Raw genomic sequence first — 21760 nt, 5'->3', positions numbered from 1 at the left:
TGTGACAAATGTGAGAAACAAGGGACTGGAAGTATTAGTGATATCTAAGAGCTTATGTAGAAGTAGGGGAAGGATAAAGCTGAGACTAATGGAGGTTTTGGTCAGAGAAATTAGAATTAAAGATGAACTTCAGAAGTGGAATAATTCTAGGGGATGGCACATGTGGTCACAACAGTGAGTTGCTGAAGGGGACTAGAGACAGTCACCTAAGTTCAGGAGCCAAGGAAAGCTTCTACATGGGTGTTAAAGTCACCAAGATGATGGTAGAATACGGAGTAAAAGGAAAGATGTAGGTCAGATGAACAGGGGAAGTAAATGGTGGTTTTCACTGGGAAAGTGGCTAATCAGAATCATCGGAGAAGATTTTTAAACTCTACAAATTTGATCCCAAAGCTAAGGCTGTCACTGGGTTTAATAGAACCCACTGGCATGGGGAGTGGTGGATTGAGATAAGTCTGAATCTTAAAAAGGAAGAGAGCTTTTTCTCCAGTCTGAAATTGGTATTGAGGAATGCCCATCTCTCTTTTCCTGACACCCATCACTCCCTGTTCTGTTCATTATAGGGGATCAGAGAATGGTTAGTGGGCACTAGAGAGGGCTAGCCAAGTAAATGCTTTCCTCAGAAGTTCAGATTTTAATGAAAAGCAAGGGGAAGCAATAGGGTGAAGGAGTGTCCAGTAATGAGGTTGAGGAGATTTGTTTACAATTGGAACATTAGATTATAAGGCTGCAGAGGCATTAGTTTACATCAAACTTGATGTAATAAATTTAAAGGACCTAGTAAGACATTGGGCAAATCGCCTTTCATCTTGCTCCCAGGGGACATAATTTATATTTAAGAACTTGTAGCCTAGTTTGAGTTTTTCTATGTTTTAAAGTGCTTTCTTTTAAGGGATTACAAATTATAATTTGAGAATATCATCTGTGGCAAACATTTCATATTTTAGTGTTGAATATGATTGATTTAAGAAACTGTTTTTTTAGCTTATCCTTTCAGAATGCAAATATGCTAAAAGGTGAAGTATGTTGGCTATGGGTAATGATCTTCTTTAAAACTTTTATGTATGTTCTAACACTTTCATTTTTGTTCTAAAATTCAGAAAAAAAACCTTCATGCTGCTAAAATATTTTCTTTGTTTTTGATAAAGGCATAAAATTACAGCACATACAGTTATTTTTTTAGATTGCAACAGCTGTGAAAAAGTTCAGTGTCCTGAATCCACTTTTGATTTTTAGTGGTGACTGCTTAAATCCTTGAGTTTTAAGTACAGTGATGAAAGAAAAGCATATGATTCCTATTTTAAACGAATTGGGAGTACATTTTGGGGTATTTGTGAGCTATACTTTTTACTCTTATTTGAAATTTATAAAGTAATATATATATATTACTTTTAGATTATTTGATGTAGGAGGAGTTGAATAATCTGTTTATCAGCCTAGAGGTAGGCACCAAGACAGAGCATTTGGGAGCTGATCAACAGGATTGTTCAGTGAATCTGAAAATTTGTAATCAAACCTAGGTTTGATTTTATGTGGCAAGATTTTATTTGTGCCTATACAAAAGTGAGAAGTATTATCAGAGTAGTTAAGATTACAGGCTTTGGTGTTAGCTGGACCTGGATCTGAATGCTGGTTTCACCATTCTCTACTTAAGTAATCTTGGAAAACAGTGACTAATTTGTCAAAGACTCAGTTTTATCACATGTAAAATAAGTAGAATATGGTACCTCCTTCACAGGGTATTTGTATGAATTAAGCAATGCAATAGATATAAAGTGAAAGGTAAAATAGTAAGCACTCAGTTTCTTTTTAACTGTTTTTATTAGTGAACAAATAAAAGGTAAGAAAAAAAGGATATTTGAATTCTTGGTGAAGTGTGTGGGATTTTGATGAGAAGATAATGGTCTGGGCATTATTTCTCTATACTGAAGAGATTATTAGGGAATTTAGATGGAGGGTGACATTAGTAGGGATCAATTTGTCTCCATCCATCCATCCCATTTTAGGGATTTATAATGGTTAATAGTGGTTATAGGTGGATGGTACAGGAAGTTTTTATTTATTTATTTTTTTCTGTGAGCTCTTCTAAATTTTATACAATAAACCAATGGGCTTATTGATTTCTGTTGTATAATGATTTGTTGCTATTGTTTCATCATGGTATAGTTTCACTTAAAAAAACCTCACAATACATTGTGAACATTTCCCCATGTTATGAAATCATCTTTTTTTATTGTAAAATATACATAAGATAAAATTTATCATTTTAACTATTTTTAAGTTTCAGTACATTAAATAAATTCACATTGTAGTATGTGAAGTAATCTTTTATAACATTACTTTTAATGGTTGCATGGTATTCCTTTCAATGGATGATACTTTATTTAATCTATTAGCTATTTAAGCTTCTGATTTTTTGTTATTACAATAAAACTGGGCATTAAAAGAGGTTTGAAGAGGCTGATCTGGGGAATCAAAAGGATGTTAAATATTTCAGATATTTGGGGATTTCTATTGTAAGAGCAGGTAGGATGGCAAGGGCAAATAGCTATAGAAGGAAGTGATGACATATCATCCTATCATTTGTTCCATCCTTCCCAGCTCCAAATGGACTTTTTTTCTTTGTGTGACAGAGAAGATACTGAATGAAGAAAAAGAGGCAGAAATCAATTCCAGAATTTAATTGCCCATTTTTCACTTTAAACTACTTGCTGTTTGTTGTGTCTGTCACAGGCTAAGGGATATTTCTAAACTCATTACCATGTGGATTTAGAAATATTCCACATTTAAATTTAGCATATATTTAGTTACTAATTTTAGTCCAAACATTGAATTGGACCATATGTACTAACTTTGTTCTACTTACCTATATTGTAAAAGAAGGGAACTGTCAGTGTTGAAAACTCAGTGTACTAGCAGCATAGTCTGAGCTCTGCAGTGTTTGACTCTTCTTTCTGAGGAATGTGTCGATTTGCTGTGATGTTATTTTCAGTTTGTTTGACATTCTGTTTATACCATAAATCTATATTTGATTGATTTCAATTTTCTTACAGGCCTTTTTGGGGTGGGTTCTATTATAAGAAGGTAAGAACAGATAGTAAATCCCTGTTGGTTATATTCAGCTTATCAATTTTGTTATATAGGATTTTTGTTTTGACATTTTAAATTATTTTTAGTGAATTTAATGCAATTTGATGAGTATAGAAATGTACCAAGAAAAAGCTCAGAATTCTATCATCTTTAGGTTAATACTTTATGATATTTCTTTGCAGTTTATGTGCATTTTTTATGTAGTTGAGAATATACTGTAATTGTATAATTTCACATAACTTTTTCTTAAACATTATATCAAGCATTTCTCCATGCATATCAGTTCCATCCTGGCAGAAAATAGATGACACACCCACATGGGTAATCTGAAGAGAGTTTAATAAAAGGACTGTTTAAAAAGATGTGGGAAGGGGGAAGGAAACTATAAGGAAGGGATAATATAGTACTGAGCATTTAAAATGTGGCTAGTCCAAATTCAGGTGTGCTGTAAGTTTAATATACATACTGGAATTCTAAGACTTACTATGAAAATAGAATGTAAAATACTTTTATTAATCATTTTTATATTGATTATGTGTTGAAATGATGTTTTAGATACATTGTATTAAATAAGATGTATTAAATTAATTATATCTGTTTCTTTTAAAACTGTGGCTAGTAAAACATGATAATGCAATCAATGTATATAATTTTATTTCTATTAGAAAATACTAGTATGGAGTATAGTATAAAGAGGTATCTCTAAGCCTGAAAAGGCCACAGAGGATGCTGTGGAAAGATCAGCTGATAGAAATCATACCCTTCAGTAGAGGTTTGCAACCAATTTACAATGACCCAGAAAGAACCAAGTCGGAAGGAAGCCAATAGGCATGAGAGCCAGTGGGTGCAGTCCATAGATGTTGGCCTACCTGAACCCACAGTAGGCTAGAAAAAGAGAGTGAATCTGGAGGAGTCAATTGAAGATATCCAGCGTACCGCCTCATCAAAACACTTTGCAAATACAGTTTTGCAAAAGATTTCACTTCATGTATTATATTGTACCGTGAGTGTTGGGATAAGTTATACAGTAATCTGATTATGGGAATTATTTAGGATAGATAGTTTCATTCAAAATATATTGAAAGATAAACTGAGTTTTCAGTTTGAACAACCATCAAGCCGTTCACTGATAAGAGTTTTCTAAAGTGTACTCCAGATTTTTTTAATTGATAGAATTTTTTTTTTTTTTTTTTTTTTGCGGTACGCGGGCCTCTCACTGCTGTGGCCTCTCCCGTTGTGGAGCACAGGCTCCGGACGCGGACGCGCAGGGTCAGCGGCCATGGCTCACGGGCCCAGCCGCTCCGCGGCACGTGGGATCTTCCTGGACCGGGGCACGAACCCGTGTCCCCTGCATCGGCAGGCGGACTCTCAACCACTGCGCCACCAGGGAAGCCCAAACTGATAGAATTTTGACATTGCCTATTTTATTCCTATACCTAAAAGAACATTTTCTTTAAGAGTAATTTTTTTTCTTATATATAAACTGATAGGGAGGCACACAACCTCGATTTTGTTGGGTTGCATTTCTTTAATTTGTTTCTGTTTCTTCCTTTAATTCTGGGATTAATTGATAACTTATTCAGTTTAATGGAACTTGATCCTAAGATGATGAATATTACACTTTGAAATGGCACAGCATTTAAAAATGTAATTTTATTTATTAAAAGCACACATAAAACACTTGGTAAACTTTTGATAAATAGAAGACTTAAAAGGCCTTCTGGGACCTTTTATTTCACTTATCTAAACAAGAATTGAATGTCTATTTGACACGGTATGAACTACATTATGATTCTTACCTCAAGAATACCTTAGCACGATCAAAATCCTTTAACTCTGTTCTCAAGTGGTTTGGGCTGTGCCCCTACAACATATGGTTTGCTTTGTATTTTTATCATAGACATTAAAATATAAACATCTCTTCAGTTCTAAAATCTAGCACACATTCAAAATTAGTGGATCAACATTATTTTTGTAGTAAATATTTCAGAATTAAAAGTTTTGGTGGATGATTATTCTGATCATTGATATGTGTATAGAGACAAGACTCAGCTATAGGTCCTTTTAGGTTTGCTAATAGTTCCGAAAATGATCTGAGACTAAATAGTGATAATCCAGGTTCTCTGAAAGAAACTGTTCCCTTGGAAATCACAATTAGTGTTTTCATAAGATATTACTACTTTTATTAACTTTTAATGTAATTACCTTTTTCATGTAGGTAATATACTGATATATTCAGTAACCAAAAATATTAATTATAGAGTAAAATATCTCCTATGCTTGGCCCCTTCTGCACAGTTCTGACTCTCCTCAGGTAAACTTTCTTCTTAGTTTCCTAGTTTCTTTCCAGAATTTCTTTATATATAAACCAATATGAATATAAATGCTTATTTTGTCACAAAGGGAACATGTTATACATACTGTTGCCATTTTTTCTTGCATACTCGCCATCTGTTTCCTACATTTTTAATATGCCTGCTTTGTGGACTTCCTTACTTCCTTTTATTTATTTTTTTAATTCTTGGAGGAACATTTTGTCAAAAATTTAATCTCTGCTGTGGGATGATTCTCCCAACTATCGATCTTTGGTAAATGTCGCTGCTATTCCTTTTATCACTGTTGTGCCAGGTAGGATTCTGTGCAAGCTGATGATGGGAAATTGTAGTTGGGGTTGTTCCCATGGCCTGTGGGTTCCCAGGGAACTGAATTTCTCATTCTCTGTTTGGGGAAGTAAAATGCTTTACCTTAACAAGTTTCGACGGGTGAAATGACATGGTGTGTTCTATCTGCTTCTGTGTCAGCTTTTCCCAAAGAGTTGGTCATTGGTCTCTGCCTTTTTTAGTCCAGCTGTATATGGTTCTGGCTTTTAATGAAAGTGATGAGGCATTAAGGGATGAGCTGCCCAGGTACATTCAAAGTGATCACTGAGTCTGGCGAACGAGTCAACAGTGAACCGCCCATCTTTTAAAAATATATAGCAAAATTCATTGATAAGTTCTAGTACTTTTCTGGTGGCATCTTTAGGATTTTCTATGTATAGTATCATGTCATCTGCACAAGGTGACAGTTATACTTCTTCCTTCCAATTTGGATTCCTTTGATTCCTTTTTCTAATTTGATTGCTGTGGCTAGGACTTCCAAAACTATGTTGAAGAAAAGTGGGGAGAGTGGGCATCCTTGTTTTGTTCCTGATCTTAGAGGAAATGCTTTCAGCTTTTCACCATTGAATGTGATGTTGGCTGAGTTTGTCATATCTGGCCTTTATTAAGTTGAGGTATGTTCCCTCTGTGCCCACTTTCTGGAGAATTTTTATCATAAATGGATGTTGAATTTTATCAAAAGCTTTTTCTGCATCTATTTATATTATCATATGGTTCTTATTCTTCAATTTGTTAATATGGTGTATCACATTGACTGATTTGCATATATTGAAGAATCCTTGCATCTCTGGGATAAATCCCACTTGATCATGGTGTATGATCCTTTTAATGTATTGTTGGATTCAGTCTGCTAGCATTTTGTTGAGGATTTTTGCATCCATGTTCATCAGCAATATTGGCCTAGATACAAAATTAATATACAGAAATCTGTTGCATTTCTATATACTAACAACATACTATCAGAAATAAAAAGTAAGGAAATGTTCTCATTTACCATCACATCAAAAAGAATAAAATACCTAGGAATAAACCTACCTAAGAGGCAAAAGACATGTACTCTGAAAATTATAAGATGTTGATGAAAGAAGTCGAAGATGAAACAAACAGATGGAAAGATATACTGTTCTTGGATTGGAAGGATCAATATTGTTAAAATGACCGTACTACTCAGGGCAGTCTATAGATTCACTGCAATCCCTATCAAATTACGAATGGTATTTTTCACAGAACTAGAACCAAAACTTTGTAACTTGTATGGAAGCACAAAAGACCCCAAATAGCCATAATAATCTTGAGAAAGAAGAATAGAGCTGGAGGCATCAGGCTACCTGACTTCAGACTATACTACAAAGCTACAGTAATCAAAACAGTATGGTAGTGGCACAAAAAACAGACACATAGATCAATGGAAGAGGATAGAAAACCAAGAAGTAAACCTACACTTGTATGGTCAATTAATCTATGGCAAAGGAGGCAAAAATATACAATGGAGAAAACACATTCTCTTGAATAAGTGATGCTTGAAAAATTGCACAGCTACATGTAAAAGAATGAAATTAGAACATTCTATAATCCCATACACAAAAATAAACTCAAAATGGATTAAAGACCTAAATGTAAGTCTGGACACTATAAAGCTCTTAGAGGAAAACATAGGCAGAGCACTCTTTGACATAAATTGCATCAAGCTCTTTTATGATCCACCTCCTAGACTAATGAAAATAAAAACAAAAATAAACAAATGGGATCTAATTAAACTTAAAAGCTTTTGCACAGCAAAGGAAAGCATAAACAAAACAAAAAGACAACCCTCAGAATGGGAGAAAATATTTGCAAATGAAGCAACTGACAAGGGATTAATCTCTAAAATATACAAACACCTCATGCAGCTCAATATCAAAAAACAAATAACCCAATCAAAAAATGGACAGAAGATCTAAATAAACATTTCTCCAAAGAAGACATACAGATAGTGAAAAAGCACATGAAAAGATGCTCAACAGCACTAATATTAGAGAAATGCAAGTCAAAACCACCATGAGGTATAACCTTACACTGGTCAGAATGGCCATTATCAAAAAAATCTACAAACAATAAATACTAGAGAGGGTGTGGAGAAAAGGGAACCCTCCTACACTGTTGGTGGGAATGTAAGTTGGTACAGCCACAATGGAGAACAGTATAGAGGTTCCTTAAAAAACTAAAAATAGAACTACCATATGACCCAGCAATCCCATTCTTGGGCATATACTGGGAAAAAAACATAATTTGAAAAGTTACATGCACCCCAATGTTCATTGCAGCACTATTTACAATAACCAGGACATGGAAGCAACCTAAGTGACCATCAACAGAGGAACGGATAAAGAAGATGTGGTACATATATAGAATGGAATATCACTAAGCCATAAAAAAGAACAAAATAATGCCATCTGCAGCAACATGGATGGACCTAGAGATTTTCATACTGAGTGAAATCAGACAGAGAAAGACAAATATCATATGATACCTCTTGTAGGTGGAATCTAAAAAAAGGGTAAAAATGAACTTATTTACAAAACAGAAGTAGAGTCACAGATGTAGAAAACAAACTTATGGTTGCCAGGGGATAATGGGAGGAGGATAAATTGGGAGATTGGGATTGACATATACACACTACTATATATAAAGTAGATAACTAATAAGAACCTGCTGTATAGCAGAGGGAACTCTACTCAATACTCTGTAATGGCCTATATGGGAAAAAAATCTAAAACAAAAAAAGTGGACATATATGTATGTATAACTGACTCACTTTGCTGTACACCTGAAACTAACACAACATTGTAAATCAACTATACTCCAATAAAAATTTTTAAAAAATGGATTAAAGACCTAAATATAAGACTGGATGTTATAAAACTCCTAGAGGAAAACACAGGCAGAACACTCTGACATAAATCCCAGCCAAATTTCTTTGGCTTCGTCTCCTAGAGTAACAGTAACAAAAGCAAAAAAAAAAAAAAAAAAAAAAAACCAACAAATGGGACTTCATTAAACTTAAAAGCTTTTCCACAGCAAAGGAAACCATAAACAAAATGAAAAGACAACCTCCGGACTAGGAGAAAATATTTGCAAACGATGTCACAAACAAGAGCTTAATTTCCAAAATATACAAACACATCATGTAGCTCAATATCAAAAAAACAAACAACCTGGTCAGAAAATGGGCAGAAGACCTAAATAGACATTTCTCCAAAGAAGACATCCAGATGGCCAACAGGCACAACATTACTAATTGTTAGAGAAATGCAAATCAAAACTACCATGAGGTTCCACCTCACACTGGTCAAAATGACCATCATCAAAAAGTCGACAAATAATGAATGCTGGAAGGGGTGTGGAGGAAAGGGAGCCCTCCTGCACTGTTGGTGGGAATGTAAATTGGTACAGCCACTATGGAGAACAGTATGGAGGTTCCTTAAAAAAACTTAAAATAGAACTACCATATGGTCAAGCAATCCCACTCCTGGGCATATATCCATAAAAGATGAAAACAGAGAAAGACAAATATCATGTGATATCAATTATGTGGAATCTAAAAAATGATACAAATGAAACTTATTTACAAAACAGAAATAGACTCACAACATAGAAAACAAAATTATGGTAACCAAAGGGGAAGAGGGGGAAGTGATAAATTAGGAGTTTGGGATTAACAGATACACACTACTATATACAAAATAATCCAGGTCCTATTGCATAGCACAGGGAATTGTATTCAGTATCTTGTAATAGCCTATAATGGAAAAGAATCTTAAAAAGAACCTTATAAATGTTTAACTGAATCACTTTGCTGTATACCGGAAACATTTTTTTTTTCTTTTTTTTGCGGTAAGCGGGCCTCTCCCGTTGTGGAGCACAGGCTCCGGACGCGCAGACTCAGCTGCCATGGCTCAAGGGCCCAGCCGCTCCACGGCATGTGGGATCTTCCCGGACCGGGGCACGAACCCGTGTCCCCTGCATTGGCAGGCGGACTCTCAACCACTGCGCCACCAGGGAAGCCCCAGAAACATTTTAAATCAAGTATACTTCAATGAAAGAATTATACAAAAATATATAGCTAAAAGTCACACTCTTAAATTCCAAACATAGCATTAATATCTGAATTTAAATTTGAGATAGTTACTTCATATCTAAGCTATAGTCTTTAGCTACTTTAAGAAAAAATCTGATATACAAATAAAACATAAACCATGTTACAAAGCATTTTCTTAGGAGCATGAGGATCTTGAAAGAGGATTGTATTTAAAGGAACTGGCACATTTTGGGAGTAGGGTAAATTTTAGTATTGAAAGAATTCATAATTTAACTTACATAGAGTCACTTAAACATTAGTAGAATTTTTATTTCTTTTTCCTTTTGTGCAAGGAATAGAATTAACATTTCCCAAAATATTAAAAAAAATGTTTTAAAGTATTATTACCAGAAGATATTCTGCATAAAAAATTTCCATTTTCAAATGATTTTGCAAAACACTGTTAATATATCCCTCGTTTGGAGATTTGAACTGTATATTATAGTATATTAAAGATAAGAGAAGTTGATGAGTAAAAAAAGCACTTTGACTTAACCCACTGTTTTCTAAACTTGATTGAAAAATTATGTAGGATCTATCAATATCGTGAAGAACTAAGATTTCACTGAATACAGTTTAGTAAATACTGGCCCAGAAGATAGTCAGATGTCCTTTTATTCTACTTCTACCTACCTGGAAATTTTCTTTATTCAGCTGTGGATACCTTCCTTGCTATATGGATCCTGAGTTATAAGATCAAGGGAAAACTAACCTTTAAACTTGGTATGCTCTTTTCAAGGTCATCAGTGACTCTGTGATACTAAAGCCAGTGGTCATTTTTCAGTCAGCCCCATTTGACAGAGATGATCACTCCTTTCTCCATAAAACCCTTTCTTCACTTAGTTTTCAGAGTACCACATTCTCCTGGTTTACTTCCAATCACACTGGCTGGAATTGGAACATGGAATATTCTTTATCTCTTTTGCTGGTCGCTCGTCATCTCTCCAACCTCTTGTTGGACCATTCTAAGAATCAGTTCTTGTTCTTCTTCTCTGTATTTTTTCCCTCTGTATCATTCCCTTTGGATGATCTCATCCAATTTTCTGGCTTCAAATCCTGTTTGAATTTGTTTGCTGACTCAAAAATCATATATTCAACCTAGACTCTTCCCCTGAAATCCAGATCTGATTAAGTGCTTAATTGATATCTGGTCTTCTGTATTGAACAAGTCCAAAATTAATTCCTGATTCCCCAACAAAACATTCTTTCCTGCACTTGTACCCTTCTTAGTTAATACAGTTTGATCTTCATCCTTTCAGTTGCTCAGGTCAAAAACTTTAGGAGTCATTACTGACTTCTTTCTCTTACACCTTCAAATCAGTCTGCCAGCAGATCCGTATTGGCTGTGACCTACAAAATATCCAGAACCTGTCTGCTCTCTGTCACCGCCCCTCCACCACCTGGCTCCAAGCACCTTCTTGTCTTTTCTGGATAATTACAATACCCTCTTAAATGGTTTCCCTCCTTCTGCTCTTGCCCTCCTAAAGTCCATTCCCACCAGGGAAATCTTTGAAAATGTCAGACAATATAATTTTTCTATCCAATACATACAGTGTTTCCTTAACTTATTTAAAGTCAAAGTCTTCTGTGGCCAACCAGACCCTATCTGATCTAGCTCCCCATTACATCTTTGGTTTCATCTACTATTGCCTTGTCACTCACTGTGTTATAGCTATTCAACAGACTTTTTTCTATTCCTCAATAACACCAGGTATATTCTCCACTTGAGGTCTCTGCTTTTGATATTTCCTCTGCCTGGGAAGTTCTTCTCCCAGATACTCACATGGAAGGCTCTCATTGCTTAAATGTCACCTCAGAGTAGCCTCCTTTGAGGGTTCTCTTAAATTATACCCTCTACCTTGGCATTCTATCTGCCTTTCTTGTTTTACTATTTTTCATAGCACTTATTAGCTTATAATAGATGATATATTTTACCTAATTTATTTATTGTCTGTCTCCTATCATTCCATGAGGGTAGGGATTTTTGTCTGAGTTGTACCTGCTATACATCTAAGACTAAGAGTAGTGCCTGGCACTTACAAGTTTCTCAACAGTATTTATTGAGCATATGAATGAAGGTATTCATTTGCATGGTCTTCATTGTTTTTAAGGTCATCAGATTCCTCTAAGTTGTTAAATAAGTCATACAATGTTAATATTTGCAGTTTCAATAATTAGGCTATTGTAATAGAGGGGAAATGGCATGTCATTGTTTTCTAAGTTAGATTACTCAAATTTATAATCAATGCCATTGTGTTGTTTATGGCAAATTACCAGACTCTCATGTATCTTTATTGTCATAACTTTTTTGTTTTTATTCTTTATTAATTTTTAAAAATTTTATTTAGTTATTTACTTATTCATTTATTTTTGGCTGCGTTGGGTCTTCATTGCTGCACACGGGCTCTCTCTAGTTGTGGTGAGTAGGGGCCATTCTTCGTTGTGGTGCACGGGCTTCGCATTGCAGTGGCTTCTCTTTGTTGCAGAGCATGGGCTCTAGGTGAGCAGGCTTCAGTAGTTGTGGCATGCAGGCGCAGTAGTTGTGGCTCGTGGGCTCTAGAGTGCAGGCTCAGTAGTTGTGGCGCATGGGCTTAGTTGTTCCATGGCATGTGCCATCTTCCCAGATCAGGGATCAAGCCTGTGTCCCCTGCATTGGCAGGCAGATTCTTAACCACTGCACCACCAGGGAAGTCCAAAGCTTTTAATTTTTAAGGAGTCCAATTTTTCTGTTTTGTTGCTTGTACTTTTGTTGTCATATCTAAGAAACCATTGCCTAACTCACAATCACAAAGAGTTATGTCTGTGCTTCTTCCAAGAATTTAAAAATTAGTTGTAGCTCTTACTTTTAGACTTTGATCCATGTTGAGTGACTTTTTTTGTATGGTGTAATGAAGCAGTCCAACCTTAGTCTTCTGTATGTAGATACCCAGTTGTTGCAGAAATATTTGTTGAAAAGATTGTTTTCCCTCATTTAAATGTCTTGTTACCCTATGTTCCATTGCCCTATATATCTATCCTCATTGGCAAAACCACACCATTTGGATTACCATAGCTTTGTAGTAAGTTTTGAAAACAGGAAATGAGAATCTTCCAACTTTGTTCTTTTCAAGTGTCTTTTGGCTCTTCTGGGTCCCTTGTACTTCCATATGAATTTAAAAATCATCTTGTCAATTTCTGGGGAAAAAAGGCAGCTGAGATTTTGAGATGGATTGTGTTGAATCTAAGCAGTTTGGGGAGTACTGACATTTTAATATTAAGTCTTTTAACCTATCAACACAGGATGTCTTACCATTTATTTAGTTCTTCAAACAATGTTTTGTGGTTTCAGATTATAAATCTTGCACTTTTTTGTTACATTTATTCCTAAATATTCTTTTGGATGCTATTGTAAATGATATTGTTTTCTTAATTTCATTTTTGCACTGTTCATTGATAACGTATGGTTATACAATTGGTTTTTTGTATACTGCGTAAATTATGTTTTAACATCAAACCAACCTGCTGCTAATGTGGAGAATATACTGAAAGAGAAACTTATGGTAGTATAATTGGCTTTCTTTGTGTACAGTTTATGGTGAAAGAGTGGGAGGCATAGCAGGAGCAGGATGAATTTTTGGAGTCAAAACTAAAAATGTTTTTAAAATTATTTTATAGTATTTCAGATTTTGCCTTGGTTGACTGGGTTTTAGCCAAATACTAAGGTGTTAGTTTGGTGAGTTTAAGTTGATATTAGGACGTATGCAGCAGTAAAAAAAGAGATGACACATAAATAGAAGTGTTTTCCAGTTCCTTCTTGCAGCATGGCTAATAGGTGTTCTTGGAGAAAAGCTAATCTGAAATAGTTGATAGGTGCTGTTATTGTCTGGAGTTGGGCCCACTTAAACAAGCATTCTGTCTGTCAGCATTAATGGTCTGGGGAGGGGAGACTGAGTCAAATACCAAAATCAACCCAGCTTCTGGCATATGGCAGTATTTTATCAGCTTTTTCAGTGAATAGCTGTTGGGCAAACATTTGCATGTGCCGAGTAATCAAGAACCTGCTACCTACATAAATTCTTATATTCTACAGTGTTAATTACTGATAGGTTTTCAGGAAACTCCTCAGTTATTCAGACTCCAAGTATGTCCTTAGGAAAAACCAGATTTTTCCCACTAACGGTTAACTTTTTAATACCAGAACTTAATTTTTTATCATTTTGGATGAAAACTTACTAAAATGTACTATATGTACTTTTCTGCTTTCAAACGTATCACTAAAGTTAACACTGTTTAATGACTCAAGGTCATCATCATTAACCTTGAGTAATGTGCTGAAGATATTATGTGCAAATGCAGGTATCAGAGATGTAAGCCCTCAAAGGGGAATTCACTTGAGTTGAGAAAGCATACCTACTTGGATTGAGTTTTCTTGAAAAAGTTCCAGTTAACAGTTTTTTAAAAATTTAATAGCTTTATTGATACATAAGTCATAAAACATACAATTCACCCATTTCAAGTGTATAATTAAATGATTTTTACTATTTTAGAGTTGTGTGAAATCACCATAGTCAATTTTAGAACATTTTCATCATCCCAAGAAGAAACCCTGTACCCCCTTGCAGTCACTCCCACTTTCCCCCCAAAACTCAAGTCTACTTTGTTTCTGTATAGATTTGTGTATTCTGGACTTTTCATATAAATGGAGTCATATAATAATGTGGCATTTATAATTGGCTTCTTTCACTCAGCAAATATTTTCAAGATTTGTCCATGTTGTGGCATGCATTGGTACTTCATTCCTTTTTATTGATGATGAATACCCCATTGTGTGTGTATGTGTGTGTGTGTATGCACATATTTATCCATCAGTTGATGAATATTTGATTATTTCTTCTTGTTTTTAAATAATGTAAATCATTCATATACAAGTTTTTGTGTGCACCTATGTTTTAATTTTTTGGGGGTATATATCTCTTGGGTATATATTTCTCTTGGGAGTAAATACTCTTTTTCTGGGGGCTGGTATTTGCTTTTTTCTCACAAAGGTGGAATGAGGCACCTACAATCATAAGACAACATAGGCAGTATAGCATGGCTGCTTTTCTGTAAAATTAGTAGATGAAAGACTGAAGCTTTTTGTAAGTGGCTTTTCCTCCAGAATTTTACCCTCTTTTTAAACTACTGTGGGTTTTTCTTCCACTCATCAGCACCATTTCAGAACATTATCTAAATACTATAAGATTGAAAGTCCTGGGTCTTTCATGGATGAATCAGTTCTCATCAGGTATCTCCATATTTTGAATAACACCATTTTCATAGATTGAATTGTGTGGTAACATGGGGGAGTAGAAAAATGGTAAAAATATTCCTAGTCACTAACAATACCTTGGAGTAAATTCTAGAATTGTGTTCTAAATTAATAGCTTTGATATCCATTGGTAAGCCTATAATTCTGAAAAGATCATTTAGTGATTATAAAAAGATAACAAAATCAGTGACCATATCACTTATTAGGTTATCACTTAATATTTTATTTATGAAATATTTGAATGCCTGCTGGGTACTAGACCCCATGATTGGAATTAAAAAATGAATAGAGCATGGTTTATGCCCATGAGGAGCTGACAGCATAGTAGACCATATGTATATATACGTATATATATATATATATGTGTATATATATATATATATATATATATATACACATATATATGTGTATATATATAAATCTGGTAGGAGTTATAATGACATGATTCTTAAAAAATGGAATAGCAGGAGTATGTAGTGCATGTGAGAATATGGTATGAGTTTGAAAAGCCAAGATAGGGCCAACTTGGGAATATGTCTCCTAAATATTTGAGACCTTTACTGTGGGTTAAGGGGAATTGTCATTTGATTTTAAGCAGTGATCTGACTTATATTTCAGGAAAACAACAGGTGACAGTGACAGGGTAGAGAATAACCTGTAGAAGGGCTGTGCAGGATGTATGTAAGAGATGTTTCTAAGGTGTAGTGAGCACCAGGTGCAATTTGATTAGATTTGTATGTAGAGGTGTGGTCAGAAATTGGAATAGATTTGGATGCAGAGATATTGTTAGATATTCTAAATTGCTTTGAGACAAGAAATACAGCTATTTTGGGGCCAAGTAAATCAGTCTCCTAGTTATGGGTTCAGTTGTTCAGCAGAATTTGTTAATCGTCTTGAACTTATTTTACACTCTTCTCTCTTAACATTCATTGCATTTCCTGGATCTGATAATCTGCTCTTTCTTTGCCCATCTATTTATTTCCTCAAAAAGTCATTTCCTTACCTCCAATTTTATTTATAAGTAGACTAAAAATTATTATCTGATGACTGCATTTGCACATACCCAGGCAAGTCTGTGTCATGCCAGTTGCAAGAGGGAGAGTTGAGTTGAAGACAAACATCTTTATGTCTGGGTAAATCATATTGCCTGTAATCGAGACAAAAAACAATGAAAGAACAGAGTTAAGAGAAAAAAATAAGGCAATTGTGTATCTCTTGAATTCTATATGGTGAAATGTTCTCAACTTTAAGGATTTTATAGGATTCTATAGTCTAGCACAGGGAATATAGTCGACCTGTTTTAAGCTTGCAGGGACTTGATCTAGTGGTACTTGCCAGACTAGAAGTTGTAAATCATCAAGAAAACAGATATATTTTTCATCAGAATTATAAAGCTGTTGAGGGGATAGTCTGTGTTGAGTTGTTCTTACAACATAAGTTAGGTCATATCACTTCTCTGCCCCAAACTCACCAGTGTTTTCCCGCCTCATTCAGAGTAAAAGCAGATCTTTACACACAAGGCCCTACATGCTCTGTTCCCTGTTACTTTTCTGATTTCATCTTTTCCTACTCTCCTTCTGATTCTTTTGCTCCAGTCACACTGACCTCTTTGTCAGTGTGATGCCTTGAAAAAGGAATTCCTTTTGCCTCAGGACATTTGCACTTGCTGTATTTCTGCTTAGAAGGCTCTTCCCCAGATATCCACGTGGCTTGTTCTCTCACTTTATACAGGTGTTTACTCAAAAGTTACCTATTCAGCGATGCCTTATCTGGTCACCCTTCACCAAATGCAGCTGTAACATTTCATACCCCCTTCCTCCTCCTTTGCATTTATCACTATCCAACATAAAATTTTATGTATTTATTTCATTATCTTCTCCATTATTGTAGAAACTCTGTGAGGGCAAAGACTTTTATTTCTTTTGTATTCCCAGTTCCTAGAATAACACCTGGTATGCATTAGGTACTCTAAAATTTTTGTGGAAGGAAAGAAGGCAGGGAAGAAAGAAGGAGGGAGGGAGGGAAGAAAAGAGAAAAAAAGGCATAAATTCTTCCGTAATGCCATTAAACTTACTGATAAAATTTTTATCACCTGTAAAGGTCTCTGCTTTTAATGGTCCATTTCCTTTAAAATGTCAAAGTCCAAAACCTAAAAAGTAACACATGACCTAAATAAACTGAATTTGCTCATACATTTTTTTTTTCCTGATTTTTCAACTGTATTTGGACTAGAGGTAAGGCACTGTTTTAGGTTGAATTGCCACCTCATTCACATGTTAAAATCTTAATGCCCAGTACCTCAGAATGTAAGTTTGTTTAGAAATAGGGTTGTTGCTGAGATACTGGGGTAGGGTGGGCCAGTCATCCAATATGACTAGTGTCCTCATAAAAAAGGGGAAATTGGAACACAGACATGTACATGAGGAGAACATTGTGTGAAGATGGTGGCAGAGATCTACATGCCAAGGAATGCCATGCCAGTGTTTGCCAGAAAACCACCAGAAGCTAGGAGAGAGGCGTGGAACAGATTCTCCATCACTGCCCCAGAAGGAATCAACACTGACAACCTTGGCCTTCCAGCCTCCAGAACTGAGACAATAAATTACAGGTATACCTTGGAGATATGGTGGGTTCAGTCCCAGCCACCGTAATAAAGCAAATATCACAACTAAGCGAGTCACATAAATTTTTTGGCTTCCCAGTGCATTTAAACATTATGTTTATATTATACTGTAGTCTATTAAGTATGCAGTAGAATTATCTTAAAAAATAATGTACATACCTTAATTCAAAAATGCTTTACTGCTAAAAAGTGCTAACCATCATCTGAGCTTTCATTGAGTTGTATATTAGTAACATCAAAGATCACTGATCACAGATTACTATAACAAATATAATAATGATGAAAAATTTTGAAATGTTGCAAGAATTACCAAAATGTAACACAGAGACATGAAGTGAGCAAATGTGGGAAAAATGATGCCAATAGACTTGCTGGACACACGGTTGCCACAAGCCTTCAATGTGTAAAAAACACAATAAAGTGAGGCACAGTAAAACGAGGTATGCCTGTACTATCGCTTAAGCCACTCAGTTTGTGGTATTTTGTTATGTCAGCCTGAGCAAACTAATATAGGCACTCTCAGTTTCCCTCATTGAGAATAATATATAAAGAACAATAAGTTATGAATTTGATTAAACCATGCATTTCATATGGTAGTTTTCTAAAGTTATATCTGTGAAAATGTTTTTTTGTTTTTTGTTTTTTTTTCCCTCGGTGCCCTTTGCTCCGGCTTTTTTTTTTTTAACATCTTTATTGGGGTATAATTACTTTACAATGGTGTGTTAGTTTCTGCTTTATAACAAAGTGAATCAGTCATACATAAACATATGTTCCCATATGTCTTCCCTCTTGCGTCTCCCTCCCTCCCACCCTCCCTATCCCACCCCTCCAGGCTGTCACAAAGCACCGAGCCAATATCCCTGTGCCATGCGGCTGCTTCCCACTAGCTATCTACCTTACTACGTTTGTTAGTGTGTATATGCCCATGACTCTCTCTCGCCCTGTCACAGCTCACCCTTCCCCCTCCCCGTAACCTCAAGTCCGTTCTCTAGGAGGTCTGCATCTTTATTCTTGCTTTACCCCTAGGTTCTTCATGACATTTTTTTTCTTAAATTCCATATATATGTGTTAGCATACGGTATTTGTCTTTTTCTTTCTGACTTACTTCACTCTGTATGACAGACTCTAGGTCTATCCACCTCATTACAAATAGCTCAATTTCATTTCTTTTTATGGCTGAGTAATATTCCATTGTATATATGTGCCACATCTTCTTTATCCATTCATCCGATGATGGGCACTTAGGTTGTTTCCATCTCTGGGCTATTGTAAATAGAGCTGCAATGAACATTTTGGTACATGACTCTTTTTGAATTTTGGTTTTCTCAGGGTATATGCCCAGTAGTGGGATTGCTGGGTCATATGGTAGTTCTATTTGTAGTTTTTTAAGGAACCTCCATACTGTTCTCCATAGTGGCTGAACCAATTCACATTCCCACCAGCAGTGCAAGAGTGTTCCCTTTTCTCCACACCCTCTCCAGCATTTATTGTTTCTACATTTTTTGATGATGGCCATTCTGACTGGTGTGAGATGATATCTCATTGTAGTTTTGACTTGCATTTCTCTAATGATTAATGATGTTGGGCATTCTTTCATGTGTTTGTTGGCAGTCTGTATATCTTCTTTGGAGAAATGTCTATTTAGGTCTTCTGCCCATTTTTGGATTGGGTTGTTTGTTTTTTTGTTATTGAGCTGCATGAGCTGCTTGTAAATTTTGGAGATTAATCCTTTGTCGGTTGCTTCATTTGCAAATATTTTCTCCCATTCTGAGGGTTGTCTTTTGGTCTTGTTTATGGTTTCCTTTGCTGTGCAAAAGCTTTGAAGTTTCAGTAGGTCCCATTTGTTTATTTTTGTTTTTATTTCCATTACTCTAGGAGGTGGGTCAGAAAGGATCTTGCTGTGATTTATGTCATAGAGTGTTCTGCCTATGTTTTCCTCTAAGAGTTTGATAGTTTCTGGACTTACATTTAGGTCTTTAATCCATTTTGAGCTTATTTTTGTGTATGGTGTTAGGGAGTGATCTAATCTCATACTTTTACATGTACCTGTCCAGTTTTCCCAGCACCACTTATTGAAGAGGCTGTCCTTTCTCCACTGTACATTCCTGCCACCTTTATCAAAGATAAGGTGTCCGTATGTGCGTGGGTTTATCTCTGGGCTTTCTATCCTGTTCCATTGATCTATCTTTCTGTTTTTGTGCCAGTACCATACTGTCTTGATTACTGTAGCTTTGTAGTATAGTCTGAAGTCAGGGAGCCAATTCCTTCAGCTCCTTTTTTCGTTCTCAAGATTGCTTTGGCTATTCAGGGTCTTTTGTGTTTCCATACAAATTGCGAAACTTTTTGTTCTAGTTCTGTGAAAAATGCCAGTGGTAGTTTGATAGGGATTGCATTGAATCTATAGATTGCTTTGGGTAGTAGCGTCATTTTCACAATGTTGATTCTTCCAATCCAAGAACATGGTATATCTCTCCATCTATTTGTATCATCTTTAATTTCTTTCATCAGTGTCTTATAATTTTCTGCATACAGGTCTTTTGTCTCCTTAGGTAGGTTTATTCCTAGATATTTTATTTTTTTTTGTTGCAATGGTAAATGGGAGTGTTTTCTTGATTTCACTTTCAGATTTTTCATCATTAGTATATAGGAATGCCAGAGATTTCTGTGCATTAATTTTGTATCCTGCTACTTTATGAAATTCATTGATTAGCTCTAGTAGTTTTCTGGTAGCATCTTTAGGATTCTCTGTGTATAGTATCATGTCATCTGCAAACAGTGACAGCTTTAATTCTTCTTTTCCGATTTGGATTCCTTTTATTTCCTTTTCTTCTCTGACTGCTGTGGCTAAAACTTCCAAAACTATGTTGAATAAGAGTGGAGAGAGTGGGCAACCTTGTCTTATTCCTGATCTTAGTGGAAATGCTTTCAGTTTTTCACCTTTGAGGATGATGTTTGCTGTGGGCTTGTCATATATGGCCTTTATTATGTTGAGGAAAGTTCCCTCTATGCGTACTTTCTGCAGGGTTTTTATCATAAATGGGTGTTGAATTTTGTCGAAAGCTTTCTCTGCATCTATTGAGATGATCATATGGTTTTTTCCCCTTCACTTTGTTAATATGGTTTATCACATTGATAGATTTGCGTATATTGAAGAATCCTTGCATTCCAGGAATAAACCCCACTTGATCATGGTGTATGATCCTTTTAATGTGCTGTTGGATTCTGTTTGCTAGTATTTTGTTGAGGATTTTTGCATCTATATTCATCAGTGATATTGGCCTGTAGTTTTCTTTCTTTGTGACATCCTTTTCTGGTTTTGGTATCAAGGCGATGGTAGCCTCGTAGAAGGAATTTGGGAGTGTTCCTCCCTCTGCTATATTTTGGAAGAGTTTGAGAAGAATAGGTGTTAGCTCTTCTCTAAATGTTTGATAGAATTCGCCTGTGAAGCCATCTGGTCCTGGGCTTTTGTTTGTTGGAAGATTTTGAATCACAGTTTCAATTTCAGTGCTTGTGATTGGTCTGTTCATATTTTCTATTTCTTCCTCCTTCAGTCTTGGCAGGTTGTGCATTTCTAAGAATTTGTCCATTTCTTCCAGATTGTCCATTTTTTTGGCATAGAGTTGCTTGTAGTAATCTCTCATGATCTTTTTTATTTCTGCAGTATCAGTTGTTACCTCTCCTTTTTCATTTCTAATTCTATTGATTTGAGTCTTCTCTCTTTTTTTCTTGATGAGTCTGGCTAGTGGTTTATCTATTTTGTTTATCTTCTCAGAGAACCAGCTTTTAGTTTTATTGATCTTTGCTATTGTTTCCTTCATTTCTTTTGCATTTATTTCTGATCTGAATTTTATGATTTTTTTCCTTCTGCTAGCTTTGGGGGTTTTTTTGTTCTTCTTTCTCTAATTGCTTAAGGTGGAAGGTTAGGTTGTTTATTCGAGATGTTTCCTGCTTCTTAAGGTGGGCTTGAATTGCTATAAACTTCC

At 35.5% G+C, this 21760-nt stretch overlaps 1 pseudogene across 1 annotated transcript in view; it reads left to right on the top strand.

The window, feature by feature from the left end:
• The first annotated feature begins 236 nt into the window (after positions 1–236).
• The window catches only part of LOC307184842, a 46941-nt pseudogene continuing 25417 nt past the window's right edge, over positions 237–21760 (top strand). The window contains exons 1-2 of the transcript in view: positions 237–275; positions 1184–1371. The product of the transcript in view is annotated as an uncharacterized misc_RNA (transcript). The remainder of the gene's footprint in view (positions 276–1183; positions 1372–21760) is intronic.

The sequence above is a fragment of the Stenella coeruleoalba genome, assembly GCF_951394435.1.
Source record: "Stenella coeruleoalba genome assembly, chromosome: 3".
NCBI lineage: Eukaryota > Metazoa > Chordata > Mammalia > Artiodactyla > Delphinidae > Stenella > Stenella coeruleoalba.
Note: the sequence above shows the minus strand (reverse complement) of the source record. Positions and strands in the feature narration are given on the sequence as shown.